This window comes from Macrotis lagotis, chromosome 1 (assembly GCF_037893015.1).
Source record: "Macrotis lagotis isolate mMagLag1 chromosome 1, bilby.v1.9.chrom.fasta, whole genome shotgun sequence".
In the NCBI taxonomy this organism is placed as follows: domain Eukaryota; kingdom Metazoa; phylum Chordata; class Mammalia; order Peramelemorphia; family Peramelidae; genus Macrotis; species Macrotis lagotis.
The window spans coordinates 169611141-169626017 of NC_133658.1; the positions used below are offsets into that span (position 1 = coordinate 169611141).

General features: G+C 36.5%; 1 protein-coding gene across 4 annotated transcripts in view; it reads right to left on the reverse strand.

The window, feature by feature from the left end:
* Window positions 1-14877, reverse strand: part of SLC24A3 (solute carrier family 24 member 3) — an 835148-nt gene that overhangs the window by 537916 nt on the left and 282355 nt on the right. The window lies entirely within an intron of this gene.

Genomic DNA, 14877 nt, shown 5'->3' on the forward strand with positions numbered 1-14877 from the left:
TTTATAGAGATAGAAAGTTGCCTAGGCAACTGATAGGTTAAAGAACTTGCCTGAGGTCATATAGCCAGCCTGTATCAAAGGTCACTCCTGAACCACATCTTCCTTATTCCTAAAACAGGTGTCTATCATGTATCCAGGCTCAATGGCAACTTTCCCTTCCTTTTTTTCTAAGCTTGACAATTCAGTGGAAATTAAGATGGAAGATCACTAACTTCACAATTTCATGGTGCCCCAAGAAAGGGAGAAAAAGATTGCTCTTGATTGTGGCTATGTGGCTATAAATTGATTAACTAGAATAAATGTGGATCAAAGTGATTTAGTGAATGGCTTGTGTAAACCAAGTTAATAATGATGGACCTGGGGCAGCTAGATGACAAAGTGGATAGAGTACCAGCCCTGGAGTCAGGAGTACCTGAGTTCAAATCTGGACTCAGACACTTAATAATTACCTAGCTGTATGACCTTAGGCAAGCCATTTGACCCCATTTGCCCTGCAAAAAATCTAAAAAAAAATGATGGAATTGTCTTTGGCTAAACCCCAAGTATCAATCAATAGCTAATATTTCTTTAGAATCTATTAGGTATTCAGCCCTGTGTTGAGTGCCCTAAGACTGATCCATTCACACAAAAGTTCATAATTTTATAAACATCTCTGGTGCTCTGTCTCTCAAAGATAAGCTCCCATAGGATGGGGTATCTCTTTCAGGTGTGAAATCAGCATTCCACTCATTAGGCAGTTCCCCATTAGTATGGAATGGGCTCCCTGAGTCTGGCTACAAAATGGTTGTTTTTGTGATGCCTCACTCCTTATCCCTGAAATTCAGAGGTTTCATTTTATTATATAACTAGGGCTAGAAGGGACCTGAGAGTTCATCTAGTCCAGAATCCTTATTTGTCCAATAAGGAGAAAAGTCCAGATGGGACACACAGAAATCCATGTATTTTGAGTCCATGTCGGTCTGGTGCTCCTTCCACAGCAAAGGGACAAACAATGGTTATAGTATAATTATACCATAGACCAGCCCATAACAGCTAAAATAAGAAAACTGAACCTTAAATCCTCTTTACTACTTAGTCTTAGCCTCTCGGAGCTCTGTAAAATTGTGTAAAATCTTTCCTCAATAAAGAACAGCAGTCAATGTCTGACTTTTAAGTCTTTCATAACCTGTCCCTTTCTTATATTTCTAGTCTTCTTATATTCTAGTTTTCTGTCCCCTAAACAATCACACATGGACAGATACACACATCATGTACATACACACATGCATATACACACATACATACTTCAGTCTACTGATACCGTTGTCTTTTCTTTTCCTCACACATCACAACTAATCTTTTAGAGCTGGAGCACTTCTGTGAACTCTAACTTATATAGGACTAAGACAGAGCAAATGTGTGATTCCTTGGTTCATTTTTCATGAAAATATCTACCAAGATGGAATTCTCTCCTTCTTCATTTCCACCTTCTGACTTCCTCCAAGATTTAGTTCAAGCCTTACTTTCAACAAAAAGCCCTGAGGTAACTATGAAGGACAGTGAATAGAACTCAGGGTTTAGGATCAGGAAGACCTGAGTTCAAATACAGTCTCAGACACTGTGTATTCCCTGGGAAAGTTACTTAGTTTCCTCATCTGAAATGGTGATAATAGTATTAATCAAGGCTGTTGTGAAAGTCAAATGATTGATTGATCATTGTCTTTCATAAATGAAGACCATGATATCATATGAATGTTGATATGACGAGCATATTATATTGATTAAAGTGAGAGGAGTGTTGTGCAAAGACACCCTTCTCACTGCCTCTTTTATAACCACCTTAACCCAGGGGTCTGATAATATAGAAAACAGGACTTCTGGTATTGGTTTGCAGACCTTTTAGATGTAGGACTGTCCCATGTCATCAAGGCATCATTGTGTTATGGTCATATTATGCTCAGGGGTTTTGACTTAAAGACATTAAGTCAAAGTTCCTCATGGTAGCTGCACCCCTAAAGTCATTGTGAGTAGGTACATCCAGTGTTTGTTGACAAGTCTTTGTCAGTAGATGCATCCAATGTGTAGTTACATTAATATTAGAAGACATATCATCAACATGTTAATATTATCCTTACCTGTTTTACAATGGTCTATTTTATTCAATTTTGCAACCATACTCCTCTGGAATACCAAAAACTTTGGTTTCTGGAAAGCATATTTGCTACTACCACCAAGATTATATAATAATTGTAAAACACTTATTTTTTTTTTGCCTGGAACTAAGTCAGTGCTACATAAATGTTAGCTATTCTTTATCAATCTCCCTAAATTTTGGGTTCTTTATTCTGAGATGATCTCTAATTTGTTCTGTATATATTTTGTTTGCACATAGTTATTTGCATGGTCTTTTCTTATCCATGCTAAACTCCTTTAAAGTAGGAGCTGTTTATCATTATTATCATTATTATTAATGTGCTTAGTATGGCGATTGGCACTTGCTTTGCCTTCAGAAAGCATATAAATCCCTCTGCAGAGAAATGTTTTGTCAGAATAACACACACACACACACACACACACACAACACACACACACACACACAAACACACAGAGTTCACAGAATCTGGGGTAAGAAACCTGTGTAGCAGGAAAAGCCCAGGGTAGAAGAGGAAACTCATAACATTGACAAGTGATGTTTCAGAAGAAGAGATAGCATTACTGGGAAAAGATTCCTTTGTGAAAGAGGGTATCCATGTAAATGTGGGGAAAGGTTTTCATTTTATTTTTAGATTTTAATAAATAATGCATTTATAAGCAAAGGATCGCCTATAGTTGACTTTCTAATTATATTTTTATTTGATTTTTTTCCAAGAAAAATGTTGAGCACATATAAGTTGAAAAGATCACTCATCTCTGTAATCAATCAAGAACAAAGAGTGGGCAGATACAAATATATTCATTTGAAATGAGGGCACTAGGAAAAGAAAAGGCAGCAGGCACTATTTTAAATGGTAAAAATTGGAGACTTCTAAATTTTCTTCTTTTTAATCAAATGGCAAGTTCTCCAATAAGGTCAATCAGAAATGTGTTTAAAAAGGACCAAAGTCCCAGAGGTAACCATTTCATCTAGTAATTGAAATATTATATCTTCAAGATGAGTTTTTTTGGCTAAAATCTTAGGAAAAAAACAAATTCTCTAAGTTAGTTCTCTGCCTCCTTCATACATTGCCTCAGGTCTTCTACTCCTGAGGCAGACATGCCCATCCAGTAGAAATTAATCTGTGTTGAAGAATTAGGCCACTTCTCTGTGCTGTAACTTAACTTACATGGGAACAAGAGAGTAATTGTGTAATTCTGTGGTTTACTTTTTATGAAAATGTCCCTTATATCAGATATCTGACAACAAAAGGCAACCCCTAGCTGCTTTTGATTTCATTGAATCAAATGAAATAATTATAGATTGCTTAGCACCATGTCTGGTCCACAGGAAGTGCTATAAAGATTTTAGTTATTATTATTATAGTCTATTATTATTATTATTATTATTGTTATTGTTATTATTGCTTTATCTTCTCCAAAAACCACTGGAATTTTTGCACTGAAGATGCTCATAACAAACTGATGCAACCCACCTTTTATACACACAGTAGAGGAAGATTCTTGAATATGTCCCATTGATACTCCTTCCCTTGCAATATAAACTACACAAGGACAACAAAATGAAATGATGGGAAAGCACAAATGGATCTATGTCATATGTTGAACAGGGTACAGATGAGCAAGGTGGAGAAGACATTTGAAAGAGTCAAAATGATGGCTCCATCATCATCACATCTTCTTCAACATCAACACTTTGTCTATTTTGAAACATTCTCTTCATGAGAGGTAGGTGTAGTCCTAATCAAATGAAAAATATTTTTTTCTATCAAGTTTTCATTTCTAACTACTGTGAGAATGGTTTTTAAGGTCGTAGATTTCATAATATTCCTAGTTTGGGTGTAGTTCTACTTCCTTGAATTTGACCTCATTTCAGTTCCCAAGTTCTGTCATTAAGATTAGTGACAGAAACCAAGATTTGACTATCTTTCATTACTAAAAATAAACAGATGAAGAAATCAACTTGACAATATAACACCAGAGCCAACTAAAAGTGCCCTTCCTGGGCATACCCTGGAGAAAATCTATATCCTTATCACATTGTGTTTGAATAAATGAAAAGTAGTTATTTATCTCAAGTATTTATTAACTTATCCTGTGCAAAGTACTTTAACTATAAATGCAAAAGCAAAACAATACTTGCCTTCAAGGAGCTTACATTCTAATAGAGAAAACTACCTATAGGTGAATAGTGGACAGAGGAGGAAGTTACTACCTGGGAAATCACAAAGATGTTGAATAAAAGTAGGTAAATGAAAGATAGTTAAATTTCATTAACACACTCTTTCCAGAGGCAATGGTAATCATGTTTCCATTACTGTTCTCAAAGAAAGAAGTAGAAGGGGTGGGGAACAGGTGAAACAAAATAGAAAATATCCATGAGCTAGTGTCTGGTAGATCGCATGCACTTAATAAATGCTTGGTTCTTTTATTGATCTCTTTAGCCTATCTATCTATCTATCTATCTATCTATCTATCTATCTATCTATCTATGGGAAAAGAAAATGGTTCAGTTGAAGCAATTTATTATTTTAACACAATCAATTTTTTATTATCAGTTATTAACTGATTGCTCTGATTGAATCACTTTGATTTCTTTGCATTAACAGATAGCCTCCTTAAACACCTAATAAGAAGCTTTGAGGGTCTTAAAAGTAGTCATCAGAAATAGTAGAAAAGTTGCATAGAGATTTTAAGTCATATGGGGAAGACAAGTGGATGGGTGGCATATGCTTTCTAATAACCATTAGCTGTATGGAAGACTTGCTCACTGTGTTCATTTTTATTTTCAAATGATTTAATCAGCCAGGTGAAGGTTTCTCAGTATCCAACTCATGCCCTGTTGAATCCAGCTGCTTCAGTTGAAAACCAGTTGCAATGCTTTCCCAATGCTTCTCTTGTATTAAGGGATGATTTCCTAGCAAAAACTCAGAGGACTCAAAATTGAGATATAGTAGAAATCTCAAGTGTCATCTGGTCCAAGCATCTCATTTATATGGAAAAGGTATCTGAGGCCCAGGGAGATTAAATAACTTGCTCAAAATTATACAAGTAGCAAGAGGTAGGAATTGAACCTGTACCCTTTTGACTTCTGAGTCTAACATCTTTCTTTTAGTCTACACTTCTATTCTTCCCCAATTTGATCCTTCTCACTTGGGTTCCTTACCCACATACACAACATAGACTGACCCCTTTGTCAAAAGTTTGAATCTCCAAATACTTTATATTGGCAATCAACAGACAGCAGTGACCTGACTTTCATGTGCGAATGTGTGTAGACACATCTTAAGTTTGATTGACCTTTAACTGTGATCATTCCTTGCTGAGGTACAACAGTTTTTACAAGTAAAGCAATTCTTTTTAACACCTAAATTTGACAGCTGTGACCTTAGACCAACCAATGTAGAAGCTAGAGAATAACAAAAAGAATTCACAGCTCTGAAAGAAATCTATAAAAATAATCGAATTCTTTCCACCTATACTTGTAGTCACGATGACTTTGGAACCATCATAGATGGGAAGTTTAGGAATATTTTTAAAGCAGCTTCATTTTAATAAAAACTATAGATAGTATTTATAGAGGACTTGAAGGTTTGCAAATTATTTTACCTTTATCTCATTTGTTCTTCCCAACAATTCTGGGAAGTAGGTGATATTATTATCCAGTTAAGTGATGCCCCTGGGAACTTTGTTGTATTTCAGACAATTTTCAGTCACTTCCAAATCTTTGTGATTCCATAGTATGCCATTTTTTTTCCTCCAGTTTATTTTGCAGATTAAGAAACTGAGGCAAACAGGGTTAGGCAGCTTGCCCAGGATCACACAGCTAATAAGTGTCTGAGACCAGATATGAAAACAGATCTTCCTGACTCCAAGCCTGTAACTCTAGCCATTGAATCACCTAGCTACCTTCTAGAAAGTGCCTGAGACAGAATTTAGACTCAAAGTGAATTTAAGTCCACACTATCCATTTAGGAGAAGTAATCAAGTACCAATTAATTCACATGGGTGTTAGTTAAAGTACTCTATACATGTGAATTATTATCATCATTATTCTAAGTGGTTAATACTCTTCATATTCTTTGCATGTTTCATGATGATAAAGTTCCTGATATTGGAACAGAATTAGGCCTTGCTTATCCCTTCAATTCTGTTGGAAGGGGAAAAAAATTCAGGTAAGCTACTAGCTATTTTTTTTAATGAAAGATTTTATTTATTTTGAGTTTTACAAATTTACCCCTATTCTTTCTTCCCTTCCCATCTCCCACAGAAGGCAGTCTGTTAATTTTTACATTGTTTCCATGGTATGCATTGATCTAAGTTGAATGTGATGATAGAGAATTCATATCCTTAAGGAAGAAAAATTAAATATAAGAGATAGCAAAATTACATAATTAGATAATGTTTTTTTTCCTAAATTGAAGGTAGTAGTCTTTGATCTTTGTTCAAACTTTACAATTCTTTCTCTAGAAACAGATGGTATTCTCTGGATACAGATAGCCCAAAACTGTCCCTGATTGTTGCACTAATAGAAGGAGCAAGTCCATCAAGTATGATGATCACTTCCCTGTTGCTGTTAGGGTGTACTATGTTTTTCTGATTCTGTTCATCTCACTTAACATCAGTTCATGCAAATCCTTCCATGCTTCCATGAATACCTCTCCCTCCTGGTTTCTTTATTTTTTTGGTTAATATGACTTTATATACATACATATACATATATATATATATATTACTAAAATATTCTTGTTTAAGGGTAAACATAAACCTCCCCCCAAAAATATGGAACCTCATGAGAAATAAAGTAAAAGAGAAAAATGTGTTTCAGTCTGTGCTCTGACACCATCAGTTCTGTCTTGGGTAGATCACATTCTTTATCATAAGTCCATCATAGTAGTTACTTCCATATTTTTACACAGTTGCTGTTGCTGATTGTAACTCCCTCCATCCATTCCTCCCCACTACCATATATTATATTTTCCCTCCTTTCATTCTGTCCCTCTTCTAAAATGTGCTGTAGGGTAGCTGAGTGGCACAGAGGACAGAGCACCAGCCTTAGGGCCAAGAGGCCCCAAATCCACATACCACCCCAGAGACCCAGCAACCACCTGGCCCTGTGGTCCAAGACAAGCCACCCAATTCTAGCACCTTGCAAAAAGTAAAGGAGAAAATGTATAATATCTGACTCTTCTCTCCTATGATCTCCCCTCTCCTCTATCACCTGCACCTCCCCATTGAGTGTGTATGCTGTTTCCTCTCTGAGCCATTTCTGACGAGAGTGAAGGTTCCCTCATTCTCCCTCACCTTCACCCCTTCCATATCATTGCAAAAGCTCATGGCAAAACCAAAAACTATCTTTTATATGAAATATCTTAGCCTATTCCACCTCTCCTTTCTCTTACTCCCAGTACATTTCCCTTTTAGCCATTGACTCCATTTTCACAATGTGTAATATCTTCAAATTCAGCTCTCGCCTGTGTTTCATCTATAAAATTCCTTCTACCTGCTCTATTAAATGAGGAGTTTCATTTCAGTATTATCAGTATCATTTTTCTATGCAGGAATACATGCAGTTCATCATCATTAAGTCCCTCATAATTTACCTTCTCCTCCACTTACTATGATTCACCTGAGTCCTGTACTTGAAGGTCAAACTTTCTGTTCAGCTCTGGTTGTTTCAACAGGAACATTAGAAACTCCCATGTTTCATTGAAAATCCATCTTTTCTCCTGGAAGAGGATGATCAGTTTTTCTAGGTAGTTGGTTCTCAGTTGCATTCCAAGCTCTTTTGCCTTCCAGAATATTATATTCCAATCCCTATGAGCCCTTAATGTAGTTGCTGCTAAGTCCTGTGTGATACTGACTGCAGCTCCATGATATTTGAATTGTGTCTTTCTGGCTACTTGTAATATGTCTTTGACTTGTCAATTCTGGAACTTGGCTATAATATCTCTAGGGGTCGGGGGGTCTTTTTGAAACTCTTTCCAGGGGAGATCGGTGGATTCTCTCAATTTCTATTTTGCCCTCTGCTTCTAGGATATCTGGACAATTTTCCTGTAGGAATTCTTTAAAAATGAGGTCAAGGCTCTTTTCCTGATTGTCTAGATGTGTGACCTTGGGCAAGTCATTCTTAACCCCTTTGACTTAAATAAATAATTTTTTTTAAAAAAAGAAACATTTGAGATGCCATAGCCTTCAGGAAACTTGCCCTTATCCATCCCTTAGCCACCCCCCTCGCCACTGCGCTGAAAATTATCTCTCCTTAAGTTTTCTGATCACATTCTGAGTGTTTTCCTTGTGTTTCATATTCTCCACCTTGTCTATTATTCATTTTCATGGTTATTCTCTCCTAAAAGATTTTAAGTTCTTTAAAGGCTATTTTGAAAGCAAAACTTTTCACAGTATCTCATCAGATATTGCTTTGCAGATTTGCTGGCAAAGAGCTCTGTTCTTAAGGGTATGTCCTAAATAAACTGCTTGGGATATGATACTCCAATTCAATCCAACAAACATTGATGAAGTGTCTGTTTATCATGCCATGTACTTTGTAAGTTCTTAAGGTTATAAAAATAAGGGGTAAAGCCATTCAAGGACCCTTGACCCCAAAGAATCTATGTTCTATCTAGTAGGAGGTGAATCATTTGAAGGGGGAAGAAGAGAATATTAACAATCAAGGGATTGAGGACAGCACAGGGGTTGAGTCTTAAAGGGAGTTAAGAATTCTAAGCACTAAGGGTAAGGAATAAGCATGTTCTAGACATGGAGGACAACCTATTAAAATAAAGATGGGAGATCTTAGCTTTGAGGTAGGAGATGGTATGTCTTATTCTGGAAGCAATCAGTAGGTCAGTTTTGTTGGAAGATAAAATGTATGAAGGGGAACAATATAAAATAATTCAATTCAGGCAAACTGAGGTCAGATTTTGCTTAGGAAAGGAACGTATATTTTATCCTAGAAAAAAACAGGGAGTCACTGAAAATTATTAAGCTGGAAACTTATGCTTTAGAAAATTATTTTGCAAGTTGGATGGCAGATGAAAAATATTAAAGAATGAAATCCAAGTAGAAAAATCTTGGAATAGTATTGGTGAGAGATAATGAGGGACTGAAGTAGGCTGGTGGGTGTGTGAATGGTGAAAAGGAGGCAAATGGGAAGAATATTGTGTAATTGCCAATCAGGTAGGTTGGTAGAAGAAACTTCTATTTCAGTTTTTCTTCTTTCTCTCTTCTCCTGATGAAACCAAAGGATAAAGCCAGAGTCATTTCCTTGTATCTCTAAATAAACAGGTCTACTGAAAATATGACATTAGACAAAGAACTAAAGGTGTGAGCTTCCCAAGTATGGGATGAACAGTGGGAAAGAAAAATGATGAGGACAGGTTCAGAGGGATAAAAAGGAGAAAGAAAATGCTGCCTTCCCAGGTCTTTCCTTGCCCTTCTACTTGCCCCATGACTCAGATACTATTAACACAGTCTCTCAACCTCTCCTTCTATATCCACAATCCTAAAATACTCACCTAAATAATCACATGTCCAGTATACCTCACCCTTCTTCTAAGCTGCACTGATATGCTATCTCTCTGAAGCCCAAGCAGAAAATGAGAGATTTATTTTGAGGAAACACTCCCTGCTATAAGGATGACATAACTTTAAATCAGATGACGATCTCATAATCAGCAACACTGAAGATGCTTTTTATGGGCTAGCCTGAAATAAAGATGGAGCAAATGCACTCTCCGCTTTCCTATTAGTGGAGATTTATAACCCTTTCTCATGAACTGTATATAGATTCTGCTGGCCAGGGGTATTATTTATTTAGCAGATCAGCACTGCTTCTAAGACAGCTCTCAATGAACCTCAACACCAGGAAAAAGTCACTGCCTACAGTGCCCCAATTCTTGTCCCCTCCCCACTCACATGCATGAAGTTTGGGAGAATTTTCTCAAATACTTTTCTACTTTCCAAAGGCAAATCAGTGCTAACATACCACATTTACTTGTACTAGTCTGTTCCTGTGTGCATGTATATGAGTGTATGTGTGTGTTTTGGGGAGGGATGATCATTGATTTAATTGATCAAACTTTTGTTAAACCTACTGTGTTTCTGGCAACTTTAAATACAAAGACAAAAATGAATCATTCTCTTCCCTCAAGAAACACTCTCTCCTGTGAGTGGGAAGGTAGAGTAGGAGAAGGACCATCAGGTAAAAAGAAGAATAAATACAAAATAAACACAATGTTATTTCAGAGGCAGCAGGAAGGAGGAAAAATGAATAATTAGGGGGAAGTAAAGAACCTGTAGAGGAGGTTGTTCCTAAGTCAAGGGAAGAAGGGAGCAATGATTTCCAAGGAGTATGGAGGGAGAGTATTCTGTGAGGGCAAACTTATATAAAAACATGCAGATGGGAGATAGAATTTCTCATATGATCCATAGTAAATTGGCAATTTGATTGGAACATAAGTGAGGGGGAGTATTGATAATCAGCTTAGATGGATGGGTTAGAGTCATATTGTGAAAGGCAAAGAAAGGCATTTATAGAGGCAGCCAAGAAATTCATTAAAGTCAAAGATAGTGCTTGAGCAATAATAAATCCATTTGAATGAATTAAAAAAAAATCTGGTAGGTACTTACTGCTGGTAAAATAATATGTTAAGCCCTGGGAATACAAAGATAGAAAAATACACAATTATTGCTCTCAAGGGGTTTACCATTCAATTGGGAGGAAGTTAAAAATATGCATATATATATGTGTGTGTTAGTGTGTGTGTGAGAGAGAGCAAGAGAAAGAGATTAATGATGATGATGATGATGATGATGATGTTTGGCCTTCATTCTCCAAGAAGGCCATGGCATCAGGGAGGTGATGCCATGACAAGCACATGAATTGAATTTGAGTGCAGGGAGGCTGTGTTAAGTCCTCAGTCTTACTTTCTCCTCCAAAACCATCTGGGTCTAATGGTCAGATAGGAATCAGGATGATTGGAGATGGCCAAGTGACTTGCCCAAGGTCATATAGCTAGTAAATATCTGACTAAGGACAGATTCAAATTCCCATCCTCCTGATTCCAAGGTCAGTGCTCTATTCATTGTACCACTTAGCTGCCCCCCCCGACACATATATACTACAGTATAAGGTAAGATGGTATAAGTGCAAATGAGAGATAAAAACTTCAATGAGAACTTGAGCAATGTGAGACTAGGAAGGCTCTATGATGGAAGTGACGCATGAGATGGGCCTTGAAAAGAAAATGGAGAAATATTTTTAAAGACTGGGAGACAGTTTGAGCAAAGAATACAGAAAAAGGAATCAAAAGGACAAGGAAGGGTGAAGAATGAACCCAGTTGGGTAAGTCTTTCCTACCTACTTTCAGATGCTTTCCCCATCTGCAGTCATTTCATTTTTTCATCAGAAGAGCTTAAGAGTTGTGAACAGCTGGCTCCTTCATTTGCTATTTTTTTCTTCAAAGAGGATTTACTTGAAATAGTTCATGCTTCTTCAACTGCTCCTACCAAGTCTTCACTAGATAAGGACTTTACCCATTGGAGAAAATTGTTCAAAGTAAAAATATTCTTGTATTTCTTTTTGAAAGTCAGGGTTGGGAGAGAAGAGAACCATAGGTTCTCAAATTAAATAGGTTAAATTCTGGGGTTTCCCAAGAAAGCCTCTCATATAAACAAGTGCCAACGAGTGAGAACAAAGAGATCATCATTTACTTGTTCCTGGAAGCCATTCCTCTCTTAATGCAACCCAACATTGCCCTAATATTTTTGGTTGCCATATTACATTGTTGACTCATATTGAGTTTGAAATTCATAATAATCTCTGATTTCTACCTCTCCCCTTCAAAATACCCTGTTATGGACAGGTCTCCCTAATCTACTTCCATTGTATTTTGTACTTTGAAACACATATATTCTCGTGTCTGTTTTATTAATTGATACAATAGCTCTGTGAGGTAGGTAAGAACCAAACTTCATCAACTCCTGGAATGCACTCCTTCCTTACATTCATCTTTTAACAATCCTGAGCTTCTTTTGTGACTTAGTTCAAGCACCACTTCTTTGGACCTTTCCTGATTTCTTTAATTATTGCTTGAATTTATGAGGTATTTATCTTGTATATATATTTTGTCTATAATGCTATATTGTTCTCTTGATAAAATACAGGGCAGCAGTTTTCATTTTTGGCTTAGTTTTCCCAGTGCCCAGCAGTGAGTCTGGCATAAAATAAGTGCTTAATAAGTGTTTGTAGATAGATTGATATTACTTGTTTCATATTATTAAAATATCAACATATCATAATTCTTGAAGTTTTATATATTTTGGCAAAAGATAAATTCCTAGTCAAGTCCAGTAACATCCCATTTATCCTCCTCAGAAACATGCCCCAAATCTAGGAATAGGTGAGTTCTTTGTTCTTAAATAACTTCTATGATGTCTTTGAACCAAAGCCACATTCTTTATAAAGAGTGAATCCTTTTAAATCCTCTCACTCCAACTTAATGTCAACAAATTTTTAATATTATATTTTGAATAGAGAAGTCCTGAAAAGGCTGCTTAGTAATTTCCTATACTTCAGCAAGATTATAAGTATCTAGCTAGGAGAGGCAAGGGATGGTGAAGTGTAGAGAGATAGTAAGAAATAGGCAACACAACAGGATAAAGAACATCTGATAAAACAGACAAGACTGGGGAATCATTGAAAAGGACTGTGATGTTGTAAGAGATTGAAGGCAAAAGGAAAAGGGTATAGCAGAGGATAAGATGGATAGATAGTGTCAAGGAAGTAACAAACATGAGCTTGGACAGATGTTGGGAAATAGTGGAGGACAGAAGGGTCTGGTGTTTTCTGGTTCATGGGACCATGAAGAATTGGACTGGACTGAGAATTCAACAATAGCAGATTCCCTTATGGATTCAAGATGGATGTTCATGTTTTTCCTCCTCACCTCTATCTCTTGGAAGCTCTAGTTTCCTTCAAACCACAGTTTCAACATCACCTCCTCCACTAGGCCCAAGTTTTTAAGGATGTCTCCTTTTTGAAATTATGCTATATTATCTTATGTATGTATTTTTATATATTATATTATAGTATAATATAGCATAGTATATTAATCATAGTATATCATATATTATTATATTATATCATATTATATTAATTTCTATTCTATTCTATTATTATATTATAATCACTTGTCCATGCCTATGCTGTATCATTCCAAGAGATTGTAAACTCCTTGAGGGCAGGTTTTGTTTCATTTATGTCTTTGTATGTCGAAAACTTGCCACAATGCCCATAATAGAAGCTTTAAAAATGCCCATTGCATTGAACTAAATTGGAAAAGAGTTTAAAGGATGATGGTTTATGTATAGGTGGCACTTGATGGTTACAAAACTTTTACTTCATATATACTATCTCATGTGATCATCCTATGTAGTGGAGACTGGTACATCTCTGTAAGTGAAGTTGAAATTTTTCTTTGGATTATAGTATTCAAAAAATGATGTGGGATTTACACATTTTAATATATCACAATTCATTCTTTGCTTTCTCAGAAAAGAGGATTTATTTTCCCTGTCTGAACTCCTTTGCAAACAAAAGCATGACCTTCCTCCCTTACATACTGTCTCCATCCCCTGCCCTTACCCCAAAAGGAAAGTTTTTTTAAAAATTAATTTCATTAAAATATGAGTTTGGGATGGGAATGGCTTTCAAATTGAAAAATCATTTGTTAAATTTAAGTCCATAGAGTAATTTCACAGCCAAGTCATAAACACATGGAAAGTGATCCCTGCCATGAAGCTGCTGACAAGCCTGTCTCTGTAGCAATGGTAGCGTGACTATAGCACCTCAGACGGCGTGCACACAAATGTTGCACAACAGGAGGAAGAAGCCAGGCACAGGAACAGTGAATGTATTCCAAGTATTACGTTGTTCCTTTAAACTTTGAGACAGTTGAGCTTTTTACAATGTTAACCTCTTCTTTTATAGAGACATAATTAAAGCCAATGCTCCATGATGGATGACAGAAGACATATAATCCCATAGGTGACAGTGTTGACTAGAAGACTGGGGTTAGGAAGAAAGGGAAATTATTTGTCTTCAATTCCTAAAGGATATGAAAAAATACTTCATGTCTTAGCCTTAGAACATCTTGGAAGGAATTAAAAAGGAATCAAGGGAGAGGAGGCAACATAATATAATAGAAAGCATGATGGCCCTGGAAGCAGAGAAACTGAGTTCAAAATCCTTAAGAGATTACTCTCTGTTCAAACTTGGGCAAGTCACCTAACATCCACATGCCCTAGTTTCATCATATAGAAAGTGAGCAGGTAGGACCAGTTGATCTCTGAGGTCTCTTCCAGTTAACACTGATGATTTTATGACCTACAGACTTCAATCAAGTCCTTTAATTTCTCTGGGATTCAGGTTTCTCACCTGTAAAACAAGATTATTTTCAGTGACACCCCCCCCCCAAGTGTCCCTTCCAATTCCAGGACTATAATCATTTGAAGAAAGCCTAACCTTCACCAATAAGGAATTAGAGACACCAGGATAAGGTATAATTAGTCCAAGGTATGCAAATGAGAAGGCAGCCTGTAACGTGAGCCATGAACAAACACTGGATCTGCAGATGAAAAATCCATATCAGAACCCCAGATCTTGCACTTACTGTGTGACTTTAACATCACTGGGCCTCAGTTCCATCATGTGTAAAATAAGGGGGTTGGACAATTTGATCT